Source organism: Sus scrofa, chromosome 11, assembly GCF_054392235.1.
Source record: "Sus scrofa isolate SSC_HxYL_T2T_F1_AM1 chromosome 11, Sscrofa_HxYL_maternal_Yorkshire_Landrace_v2.0, whole genome shotgun sequence".
Taxonomy (NCBI): Eukaryota; Metazoa; Chordata; class Mammalia; order Artiodactyla; family Suidae; genus Sus; species Sus scrofa.
Window position 1 is genome coordinate 48,052,247 of NC_139393.1, and position 13,039 is coordinate 48,065,285.

The following is a 13,039-nucleotide window of genomic DNA, read 5'->3' on the forward strand; positions in this document are numbered from 1 at the left end:
AGGTCACAGATGCGGCTCAGATCTGGTAATGCTGTGGCTCTGGCATAGGCCAGCAGCTACAGCTCCAAATAGATGCCTAGTCTTGGAACCTCCATATGCCCTGGGTGCAGCCCCAAAAAGCCAAAAAGAAAAAAAAAATAGATTTACTACCATTTTATTTTAAAATAGTATAAAATATTCCTTATTATTTTGGACTCTGGGATCCAATTCCAATGTGTATATTGGGGAGATGGAGGTTTCTCCAAACTAATAAACAATGCTCCATACACCAGAATATTCTATAATCCAATTTAATTTTGACACTATTTATATGGAGATAGCCTCAGATCCCACAGGTTAATGGCTCAGTCCCACAAGACTGCCTCCTCTCCCACAAATTCCAGTTGCAAACCTTGTTAATTACCTTTGCTTCTTACTCCTCAGTTGCAAATTGTAGGTTCTAATGACGCCCTTCAACTTAGAATGCCAATTGCAATTTCAGATTGTTACCTATATGCACCACCAACTGACTATAAACCATAAGCTACCATGACCCCCTCCTTAGGTTCTACTCATTTGGTAGAGCAGCTCACAGAACTCAGAGAACATTTTTCTAACTAAAATATTGTTTTATTACTGAAGGACATAACTCAAGAACAGCCAGATGGAAGGGATGCAGAGGGCAAAGAACGTGGGAAGGGAGCAGAGTGTCCATGCCCTCTCCAGGAATAGCACTCTTCCTAAATCTCCACTTATTCACCAACCAGGAAGCTTCCAGAACTTATCCTTTTGGGGTTTTTATGGAGGCTTCATTATATTGTCAAGATTGATTAAAGTATTGGTCATTGGTGATTGAAATCAATTTCAGGCTCTTCTCCTCTACCCAGAGGTGGGAAGGGGCTGAACTCCAATCACTTGGTTGGCTCCAGTGGCAATGAGTCCCTATTCTAAGATACATTTTAAGTGTCACCTTATTAACAGAGTGAAGATACTTCAGTCATTCACAACATTTAGGAAGTTCCAAAAGTTTGGGGAGCAATAAGCCAGGAACCCTAGATAATGATCAAACAAATGTGAAAAGTGTATTTTGGTTTTCTGCATGAACAAATAGGTATTTTTCTTTAAGTCACTTATTCTTATAGTAAGATAATATAATACATATTTTTGTTTATAGCATTAAACCACAATTTATTAAGGATTACTCAGTAAGGCTGACTTTTGTGGGGTGACTATAAAATCTCAGAAAACAGTTACTTGTTTTTCCTCTTTTATACCATCTATGTAGATTTTACCAATAATTTTATTTCATGGAGTTGTGGGCTAGCCTGAAGTTTATCACAAGGAGATTTTGTCCCATTTCTTTTATTTATAATTTGATTGCAAATAACTTTAATAATTTTAAATAAGAACCTCTTTAACAAATGTTTACCTTACCTGATGATGTAATTATTTTGAGTAAATTTAATATTCCTGAAATAATTTATCTTGAAGACAGTAGGTATAGAATTCTTCTGTTTTTCTAAAGAAGAGCTACAAAGGCAATAAACTACCGCATTTTCCATCAATGCCCTTTGTGTGAACTCTTTTTTTTAGAGGATGATAGGTCTTCACCTTTCTTGTGGGATTGCTAATATTGTCAAGAAGAACAAAGAATTTTTACCTTCTGAGACTTCCTGGACCACTGCTCCTTCCTTGTTTCATCAGAGGTGAGAACTTGTCAGTAGACACATTTAATCTTACGTCATATTGGGAATAACTTCTGAGGCCACAGTGAAGTCTCACTCTGAACTCTGAAATAGGTTACCAGATTTCACTGGTTGGTAAGGAATTGTAATGTTGCCCTTATTGTGGGAGTATTGAGCCATAATATGATATAGTTTTAAAGTAGAACAGTTTTTAAATAAAACAGTATAGAAAAAAAGTCTACTATGTCAAAACTGAATATAAAACAAATCAATTAACTCATTTTTAAATACATACTGTATTATAACAATAGTAAAATATTTACATAAGTTGAGTCATTTACTTATCATGATAGTCAATGAAGAAGGTGAAAAAAATTGAACCTAAAGAGAGATTAAAAGTTATTTCCGAGTTACCAAAGATAGTGAATAATCCATGTTTAAAGCCAAGTCAGTTAAAATGTACAGACAGTAGTTTTCTAGTCTGCTGCATGGCCTTCTTATTTTCATGAATTCAGTAATAACTCTGAAAGTAATTTGAAAATTAAACATAATTAATAAAACACAGGACTTTAAAATATTAATTTCGATATATTTAAAAGGGGTCAGAAATAAAAGGTCTATCTCATGGCATTTTTATTTTTTTGTCACCTTGGATCTACCTTAATAAAAGGATCATACCCTGAGGTTAATTTTGGTATTTTAGCTTTAGTCCTTTATTATGCCCAATTGTACAGTTAAAAAAAAAAGTCACAAGGATTCAAAGAGAACTAGAACACAATTTCCTCCCCCTAAAAGCAAAAATATTTAATTTTAAACTGATAAAATAGCTTTTAGGTCAAAAACTTATAAATTAAAAACTGAAGTTTCATACTAGAGAAATGAACAGTAGCATGATAAAATTTAAAAAAAAATGAACATTTTTGAAAGTTATGATTTAAAATAGTTTAGCTGGACAACTTTCCAGAGACCTATGGCCTGCCAAAACTGAATCAAGAAGAAATACAGTAACTGAACAGACCAATAATTAGAAATTGAATTGAATATGTCATAAAAACACCCCCTACAAATAAAAGTCCAGGACCATATGGCTTAACAGGAGAATTATACCAAACATACAAAGAGGAACTTATTCCTTCCTCCTTAAACTTTTTCAAAAGGTTGAAGAAGAAGGAACGCTCCCAAAGACATTCCATGATGACACCATCACCCTAATTCCAAAACCAGACAAAGATACCACCAAAAAGGAAAACTATAGACCAATATCTTTGATGAATTTAGATGCAAAAATTCTCAACAAAATTTAAGCCATACAAATCCAAAAACATAACAAAAAGATCATACACCATGACCAGGTAGGGTTCATCCCACACAAGGATAGTTCAATATACTCAAAATAACGTCATACACCACATTAACAAAAGAAAAGTCAAAACCACACGATCATCTCAATAGATGCAGAGAAAGCATTTGACAAAGTCCAACATCAATTCTTGATCAAAACTCTCACCAAAGTGGGTATAGAGGGAACATTCCTGAACATAATCAAAGCCATTTATGACAAGCCCACAGAAAATATATCAATGGGGGAAAGCTGAAAGCGTTCCAACTAAAATCTGGAACAAGACAAGGATGCACACTCCCACCAGTTATTCAACATAGTATTGGAAGGGCTAGCCACAGCAATCAGACAAACAAAAGAAATTGAAGGTATCCAAATAGGAAGAGAAGAGGTAAAACTGTCCCTGCATGCAGATGACATGATACTATATATAGAAAACCCAAAGGACTCAACCTAGAAACTACTTGAACTGATCAACAAATTTAGCAAAGTAGCAAGATATAAGATTAACATTCAGAAATCAGTCACATTTCTGTATACTAACAATGAAATATTAGAAAAGGTATACAAAAATAAAATACCTTTTAAAACTGCATCCCACAAAAAAACAAATACCTGGGAATACACCTGACCAAGGAGGTAAAGGACATATATGCTGAGAACTGTAAAACTTTAATCAAAGAAATTAAAGAAGATGTAAAGAAATGGAAAGATATTCCATGTTCATGGATTGGAAAAATCAATATTGTAAAAATGGCCATACTACCCAAGGCAATCTACAGATTCAATGTAGTCCCTATCAAATTACCCATGACATTTTTCACAGAACGAGAACAAACAATCCAAATTTTACATGGAACCACAAAAAAACCAGAATTGCCAATGCAATCCTGAGAAACAAAAACCAAGCTGGAGGCATCTCTCTCCCTGACTTCAGGCAATGCTACAAAGCCACATTCTTCAACACAGTGTGGTACTGGTACCAAAAAAGACAGATAGACCAATGGAACAGAATAGAGAACCCAGAAATAAACCCAGACACCTACGGTCAATTAATCTTTGACAAAAGAGGCAAGAACATAAAGTGGGGAAAAGAGAGTCTTTTCAGCAAGTCTTGCTGGGAAACCTAGACAGCTGCCTGCAAATCAATGAAACTAGAACACATCCTTGCACCATGCATGGAAATAAATGAAAAATGGCTGAAATACTTAAATATAAGACAAGACACCATCAAACTCCAGGAAGAGAACATAGGCAAAACATACTCTGACATCAACCTTACAAATATTTTCTCAGGTCACTCTCCCAAAGCAATAGAAATAAAAGCAAAAATAAATCAGTGCAAACAATCTAACTGGCCAGCTTTTGCACAGCAAAGGAAACCAAAAAGAAACCAAAAGACAACTTACAGAATGGGAGGGAGAAAATGGTTTCAAATGATGCAACTGACAAGAGCTTAATCTCTAAAATATACAAACAATTTATACAACTCAACAGCAAAAATACCAGCAACCCAATGGAAAAAATGGGCAAAGGACCTAAATAGACATTTCTCCAAGGAAGATATACAGATGGCCAACAAGTATATGAAAAAATTCTCAACATCCCTGATTATTAGAGAAATGTAAATCAAAACTACCATGATATACTACCTCACACCAGTCAGAATGGCCATCATTAATAAGTTGACAAATAACACATGCTGGGGGGGGTGTAGAGAAAAGGGAACCATCCTGCACTGTTGGTGGGAATGTAAGCTAGTACATCCTCTATGGAGAACAGTATGGAGGTACCTCCAAAAAGTATACATAGATCTACCACATGACCCAGCAACCCCATTCTTGGGCCTATATTCGGACAAAATTTTCCTTAAAAAAGACACATGCACTCGCATGTTCATTGCAGCACTATTCACAATAGCCAAGACATGGAAACAACCCCAAATGTCCATCAACAGAGGATTGGATTAGGAAGATAGTGTATATACACAATGGAATACTACTCAGCCATAAAAAGAATGACATAATGCCATTTATAGTAACATGGATGGAACTAGAGACTCATCCTGAGTGAAGGAAGTCATAAAGAGAAAGAGAAATACTATATGATATCACTTATATCTGGAATCTAATATATGGCACAAAGGAAACTTTCCACAGAAAAGAAAATCATGGACTTAGAGAACAGACTTGTGGTTGCCTAGGGGGAAAGAGAGGGAGTTGGAGGGACTGGGAGCTTGGGGTAAATTGATGCGGAATATTGCCTTTGGAATGGATTAGCAATCAGATCCTGCTATGTAGCACAGGGAAATCTGTCTAATCAATTATGATGGAACAAGTAATGTGAGAAAAAAGAATGTATGTGTAACTGGGTCACCATGCTCTACAGAAGAAAAAAAATATATATATAAACGATTAAATAAAACAAAAATAAAAAAGTATAAATGATTGCAGAAATTAATAATTTAGCTGGGAATGTTTATGTGTCTATCTTTTCTGCTTTTTTTTGGTGTGTGTGTGTGCGTGTGTGTGTGTGTGCAGCATTTTGTACACATGCATTCATTGAGGAGAATACCTTCTCTGATTTCTTCCTTTTATTACAACTACATTGTAAATAAAAAACTGAGCAGAACCATTTTTAAGCTTTTTTTCTATCTTTATATTAACGTTTTGATATTTCTATTTTCTTTTAACCTGGTTTACTGCCAATTGTTTATCTAGCTGTTGTTTCTTTTAAATTATTAGCCTAATGCATTCTTTAAGATTATTTATGAAATATGCAGATTCTTTCACCTCAATTCATTGTGTTTTTTCTTTTTTAACTTACTGAACCTTCCTCCTTTTCTTCTTTTTCTAACTTACTTAAATGCTTTAAATGGTTGAAACGATTTAAGAATCTAACCAATTGAAATCCTTTAGTCAAGACTATGTAGAGCTAAGTGCAAGTCTGTGTTATAATTCATTGTTTCCATTTACTTTGGCTCGCATTTCTCAAGATTCTTTTGCATGTCTAAATGTCTTGGACTGCATGTTTATTTACTTATTTATTCCTACAGCATGTGGAAATTTCTGGGCCGGGAATCTGCCCTAGCTTCAGCAGCAACAATGCTGATTCCCTTACTTCTAGGCCACTAGGGAACAACTCAAGTTGCATTTTAAATGTTTCTATCTTCCTTACAGGCTTTTTCTGTTATTTCCAATATGCCTTTACTTTTCTTAAACATTTCGTTCCTTGCTGGTTCTAGCTAATTTTCACCTCAGGCTGTGATTTTCTTTCTTATCTACTGCAAGTTACACCTAAATTCAAAAATTCAATATTTATTTATTAGACCCTTTGAATTCAATGGTATGGTCATTTTTAAAAATTATACTGGTTATATAAGTGAATTTACTTCTGGTTCCTTTCCTTCTTTATTTTACATTTTCTTTTAGCTCCCATTCCCTCTTCACTGCTAATCATTATTCATCATCCAAAGAGGACTTTTCTTCCTGAACAAGTTATTTGCAAACTGATATACATTAGAAGGAGCCAGGAGAAAGCTCTAAGCTATGAGGTGATTTTCAGGGATAAAAATTATATAGGTCCCTCAGTCTCTGTCTCTATCACTATCTCTCAGCATAAGTGTGTGTGTGTGTGTGTGTGTGTGTGTGTGTGTGTGTGTGTGTGTGTGTGTGTGTTTATTTAGCCGTTAATTTTGGTTGATGAAAAATATTACCAAGAGGGTTTATCAGCCGTGATTACCTCTTGCCATGTCATTTGCATAATATTCTTATTTCCTCTTTTACCAGATCCTCCCTGTTCTTCCTCCACTCAGATCCATTCACTTTTACCTATCAGCTCAAATTACAGACCTCTGATTTTATTTTTTAGGGTGTGTATCTACCTTGTAGAACTACCTACCCTGTCAACATTTCATTATTTCTTTTCTTTTCTTTCTTTCTTTCTTTTTTTTTGGTTTTCTAGGGCCATACCTGCAGCATGTTTCCCAGGTTTGGGGTTAAATTGAGCTACAGCTGCCATTCCACGCCACAGCCACAGCTACTCAGGATCTGAGCCATGTCTGCAAACTACACTATAGCTCATGTCAATGCCAGATCCTCTAACCCAATGAGCAAGGCCAGGGATCGAACCCTCATCATCATGCATACCAATCAGGCTCATTATTGCTGAGCCACAATTGGAACTTTCAACATTTCCTTATTTAAAAAGTTTGAGTATCCACCATGCAACATCTGGCATGACATAGTACATTTTTTATCTTCATTGAACTTGGCACTTTTCTTCTTACTCTTGTGTTCAGAAAGAGATCTTGCCCTATTTTCTATTTAGATGAAATTACTGATTCATGTTCCCTTCAGTTTCATTGGATTTAAAGAAGAGGAGGTAATGCTGTCTTTGCGGCCTTATTTTAAATGCAGAATTTTTGGTAATGTTTAATTTCCTCCTGGAATATCATTAATTCTACACTATTATGTTTTGTCTTGAAATATTCAAAATATATTGAATACTCTTTCACATAAAAAATGCTCGGTGACATGAAAAATGAGTAAGATACACTTCCTTAAGCTGCTCCCTATTTACTCAGAGAGGGGAACACGTATACATCCAATCACAATACATTGGCAGAGTGTGATGAGTTTGAAATGATAATTGATTAAGACAAAATGTGATTTGATAAAACAGATGACTGTTGACACTATCATTTTTTTTCTGAGTTATGAAATTATGACAGCATACCATAAATATTCTTTTCAAGCTATTCTCATTAGGTCTTAAAATCTTTCACTTTAGATTTACAGTGGTCTGAAAAGACCTGCTGTTGTATCACTCTGAATACTGTAAATTATTCATGAATCAGCATTCTTCATGTTAAACTGAAGTAAAGCAATTGTCTGAAATATGGCAATAATTAATACCTTACAAGTCACAGATCTTTCTTTCTAGCTCTTTCAGTGTCATTTCTTTTATGCCTCAGTCACATATTAATAAACCATTAGGATATTATTTGTGCTTTTTTACAGGTAAAAGACTGTGATCAATAACAGTTGACATTTTGAGTTTGTCATATAATAACTGAATGGTATTAATTTTAATGACAAATTTTAAGTCATTTCATTTCATTTTGAAGAATTTTTTTAAAAGTCTCTCTCGATTGTGTTTCCCGTTAGGGTCCACATGAGCCAATGTTTATGTGTGAATTTTTCTTGTAGTCTTATTATTTCATATACTTGTATTACTGCCAAAAATGTATTAAAATTTTTCTCTGAAGACATATTCCGTTTCATGCAAAAATGTTGATGTTTTCTCTGTTCAGCTAATAAACATTATCTCCTATAGCTTCATATATCTGGATAAAGTTCCATTTTTTTCCCTAAGCAGCATGGAAGATACAGTTTATTGTTTTCTCAGTTTCCCATTACCAACATCGAGATATCACATACTTAATTTCCAAGATGTTTTACACTGTTTTAAGTTAAATAATACAGATGACTTGGTAAGTAATTATTCTGGAACAAAGTCTGATAAATTTAAAAAGTCTTAATGCCCCCAAAAATGAAGTGTCTATATAGAGCAATACTTTTTATTTATAACTATGTTTGCCATAGTTGAATAATAATTCAAGGATCTCAATACACATTTTCTCTTGATTAGTAATAATATGAAACACTATTGACCACTTCCCACCTATTTTTTAATGCTTAGGGTAGATTATAGAATAAAGCAGAAACTTTCTCTGTCTTATTAATATGTGGAAAATAAACACTAAAAAATTACATATAATTAATCACATTTTTACAATTGTGCCAATAGGAAGTGTTTTTCAAGCTGAAACCAGAGAATAACTAGGATTGAATGATCAAAGATTTGGGGATGGGAGGGAGTAAACATTCTAGACATAAAGCATAAGGGACAGTTGAACACTGTATGAGACATCAAAGACCAGAAAATAATTCAAAAAGAGTGAAGGAAGGTGATTGCGATAAAATTAGTTTAGAACAGATAACCAAGGCCACATCATGTGACAATTATATACTTGTGATTTTGCATTCTTCCTGAAGCAATTTAAGTGGGGGAGGGTAAAAATAATCCACTCTGCCTCACCTCAATATTATTTTATTGACTATGAGAAATATGTTAGTAAGTGTCTTGGCAATAATGTGAACAAGCAGATGGACACGAGGAAGTAGAATTTCTAAAGGTTGGTGGCTAAATATTAATTTTCGAACATGGAGATATCGAGATTCATTTTCTAGCATTGTTGCTGGAACTCTGCCTCTGTCACCAGTGCCAAATAGAAATGCAGAGACAGAATTTTGGGCAAAGGAGAAAAAAAATAGCTTTATTGCTTTGCCAGGCAAAGGAGGGTCACAGCAGGCTAATGCCTTAAAAACTGTGCCCTCCTTAGGAGAGATTGGGAGGTGGTTTTATAGTTAGGGAGTGAAAAATAGGGCTGCAGATAAGGATCAAGGTAGAGGCAGGCTTGCATTGTTTTCAAAGTTGGTGTTCAGTGGTCTAGTGGTCTTCTTTCTGGAATAAAGAATGCTTCGTTATCATCTTACATTTGTTGGGGGAGGTTACTTCTGTAGAATAACTCAAAGATATTGTTATCCATATTCCTTGAGGTGGGACCAAGACCCTACCCCTGAAACTGCACTATTGTTTCTTTATTGCTGCTCTCTAGTCCCTACATCCCTTCCCTTCCCTGATTAGCAATTGTTTGAATCTGCCCATTGGAACATGGGGAAGGTCATTGAGCCTGAAGTTTATTCCCTAAAATCAAGCAATGGGGGACAGAGAAAAGTTTGTTTGCCTAGGAGCCCCACAGGGTACAATATTTAGTACTATCAAACTTGGGAGAATTGCTAGTCTTTACTGATTGGAAGAACACTAGAAAAAAGTAAAATATTTCTGTACAGAAAAAAGTCTTGGATTCTTTTGGGGACATTGTCATTTGAGAAGCAAATGAAATACTCTAGCAGATATTTATTAAATAAAATATTTATTGATTATCCTTTGAATGTTTGAAGTAATAAGATACAAAATCCTTTCAAAATAGTTCTCATGGATGTTATATTGAAAGGAGGGTAACAAACAACAAAAACCAAACAGTAGTAGAGTATAAGTCCTGTGAAGAAAACTTAGATAAGAGATTCAAGGGAATAAAGGATGCTAGTAATAGCTATTTTAGAGAAGGCAGGGCAGAAAGGGTCTCTGAACCCAGAGCTCTGTGCCAGGCTGAGTATGTAAGGTGAGCATTTCAGGGAGTGAGGGAGGTAAATTCTTTAAAATGGTGGGTTTGTGGATGGAAATAGCTGACTTCTGAATAAAGTTGATTTGGGAATTATTCAGTCATCTCTGGAAAATTAAGTGTGGGGATTAAATGAAATAATCCAAGGACACCTAAAAATACAACTCCGGTACCTCTTTTTGTTTAATACCATAATTGGTCTCCAAAACAGAGTTAGAGTCACTTTCTCATTTTGGGTCCTGGGATACAATTATAACATACATTGTGATAAGAATTTTGTTGTTGTTGTTTTGTTTTTTATGGCCACACCTGCAACATATGGAAAATCCCAGCTGCCGACATATGCCAAAGCCACTGTAATGCCAGATCTGAGCCATGTCTGTGACCTACAGCACAGCTTGGGGCAATACCAGATCCTCAACCCACTGAGTGGGGCCAGGGATCAAACCCACATCCTCATGGATACTAGTCAGGTTCATTTCTGCTGAGCCATAATGGGAACATCCACATTTTGGAAAGGAAGAATTTTTTAGAATGCAATGGGCAGGTTATTAGAGGGCACTCTTTCCAAGTCAGGCCATACTAAGTTTGATGTTAATTTTTAATTGTTTTGGCCAAGATGAGAAGTGGTGTCCTAAGGCTGTCATGTATTGGTTTAAGATATGGGCACATTTGAAATTCTAAGTAGTTTTCAGGCACAGGGGTAATGCTTTTACTCACTAGCAAGATGGGCCTCTCATTTCTATGAGATGATAGTATTCAGTCAGTTTTGAATTTCAGAGATTTTGAGCACATTCACCAGAAACCACCATCCAAAGCCTTACAGCCTCCTTCTGAACATTAACTATGTTAAAGAGGCTTTCTAATGCTGCTCTTTTAACATTATCTGAACTCCAGTTCTTATATAATTAGCTATGGCCTTGATCTCCATCACCATTTAAATGCCTCACTGGAAGATTTCTCCTGTGGCACAATATGATCTGTGGCATCTCTGCAGTGCCAGGACACAGCATCCACCCCTGGCCCAGTGCAGTGGGTTGAAGATCTGGTCATCACCACAGCTGCGGTGTAGGCTGCAGCTAGATCTCTCAGATCTGGTCCCTAGCCCAGGAACTCCATATTTCTATGGAGTAGCCAGAAAGAAAGAAAGAAAGAAAGAAAGAAAGAAAGAAAGAAAGAAAGAAAGAAAGAAAGAAAGAAAGAAAGAAAGAAAGAAAGAAAGAAAGAAAGAAAGAAAGAAAGAAAGAAAGAAAGAAAGAAAGAAAGAAAGAAAGGAAAGAAAGAGAGAAAGAAAGGAGAGAAAAAAGCTAACTGTCTCATTTGTGCTCTAAAAACTGCATCCTTCATAATCTGTTGTTTGGGTATAGCCTTAGCAATATCTCCTCTGAAACTCTAAGGAATCTGAGTTTCCTTCAAAACTGCCAAAAAACAGTTTTATCTGCTTTCTCTAGTTCTCTTATCCAAGAGCCCCTAAAAGTCATTCAGGATTCTACCATCACCTCAAAATCCAGTTGCAGGACTGAGCTATTGCACGATAGCATAGACAGAAGTTAATATCTACACACATATTCACAACATTTTAAAATCTCTCTCTCCTTCTAAACAATTTGGATAGTGTACTTTCTTTTGTATCTCGGGGGATTTTGCTCAGAAAATAATGATATCTGCTTTTTTAAAAAAATTATTTATTTTTCTGCTGTGCAGCATGGGGATGAAGTTACTCTTACATGTATACTTTTTTTTCCCACCCTTTGTTCTGTTGCAATATAAGTATCTAGACGTAGTTCTGGATGCTACTCAGCAGAATCTCCTTGTAAATCCATTCCAAATTGTATCTGATAACCCAAATCTCCTGATCCCTCTCACTCCCTCCCTTCCACTCCCCTCAGGTGGCCACAAGTCCATTCTCCAAGTCCATGATTTTCTTTTCTGTGGAAATGTTCATTTGTGCTGGATATTAGATTTCAGTTATAAGTGATATCATTTGTCTTTGTCTTTCTGACTTATTTCACTCAGTATGAGTCTCTAGTTCCATCCATGTTGCTATAAATGGCATTATGTCATCCTTTTTTATGGCTGAGTAGTATTCCATTGTGTATATATACAACTTCTTCCTAATCCAATCCTCTGTTGATGGACATTTGGGTTGTTTCCATGCCTTGGCTATTGTGAATAGTGCTGCAATGAACATGAGGGGGCATGTGTCTTTCTCAAGGAAACTCTTGTCCAGATATATGCCCAAGAGTGGGATTGCTGGGTCACATGGAAGTTCTATGTATAGATTTCTAAGGTATCTCCAAACTCTTCTCCATAGTGGCTGTACCAGTTGACATTCCCACCAACAGTGCAGGAGGGTTCCCTTTTCTCCACAGCCCCTCCAGCACTTGTTATTTGTGGATTTATTAATGATGGCCATTCTGACTGGTGTGAGGTGGTATCTCGTGGGAGTTTTGATTTGCATTTCTCTCATAATCAGGGATGTTGAGCATTTTTTCATGTGCTTGTTGCCCATCTGTATAACCCTCCTTGGAGAAATGTCTATTCAGGTCTTTTGCCCATTTTTCCATTGGGTCGTTGGCTTCTTTGATGTTGAATTGTATAAGTTGCTTGTATATCCTAGAGATTAAGCCCTTGTCTGTTGAATCATTTGAAACTGTTTTCTCCCATTCTGAAAGTTGTCTTTTTGGTTTCTTTTTGGTTTCCTTTGCTGTGCAAAAGCTTTTCAGTTTGATGAGGTCCCATTGGTTTATTTTTGCTCTAGTTTCTATTGCTTTGGGAGAGTGACCT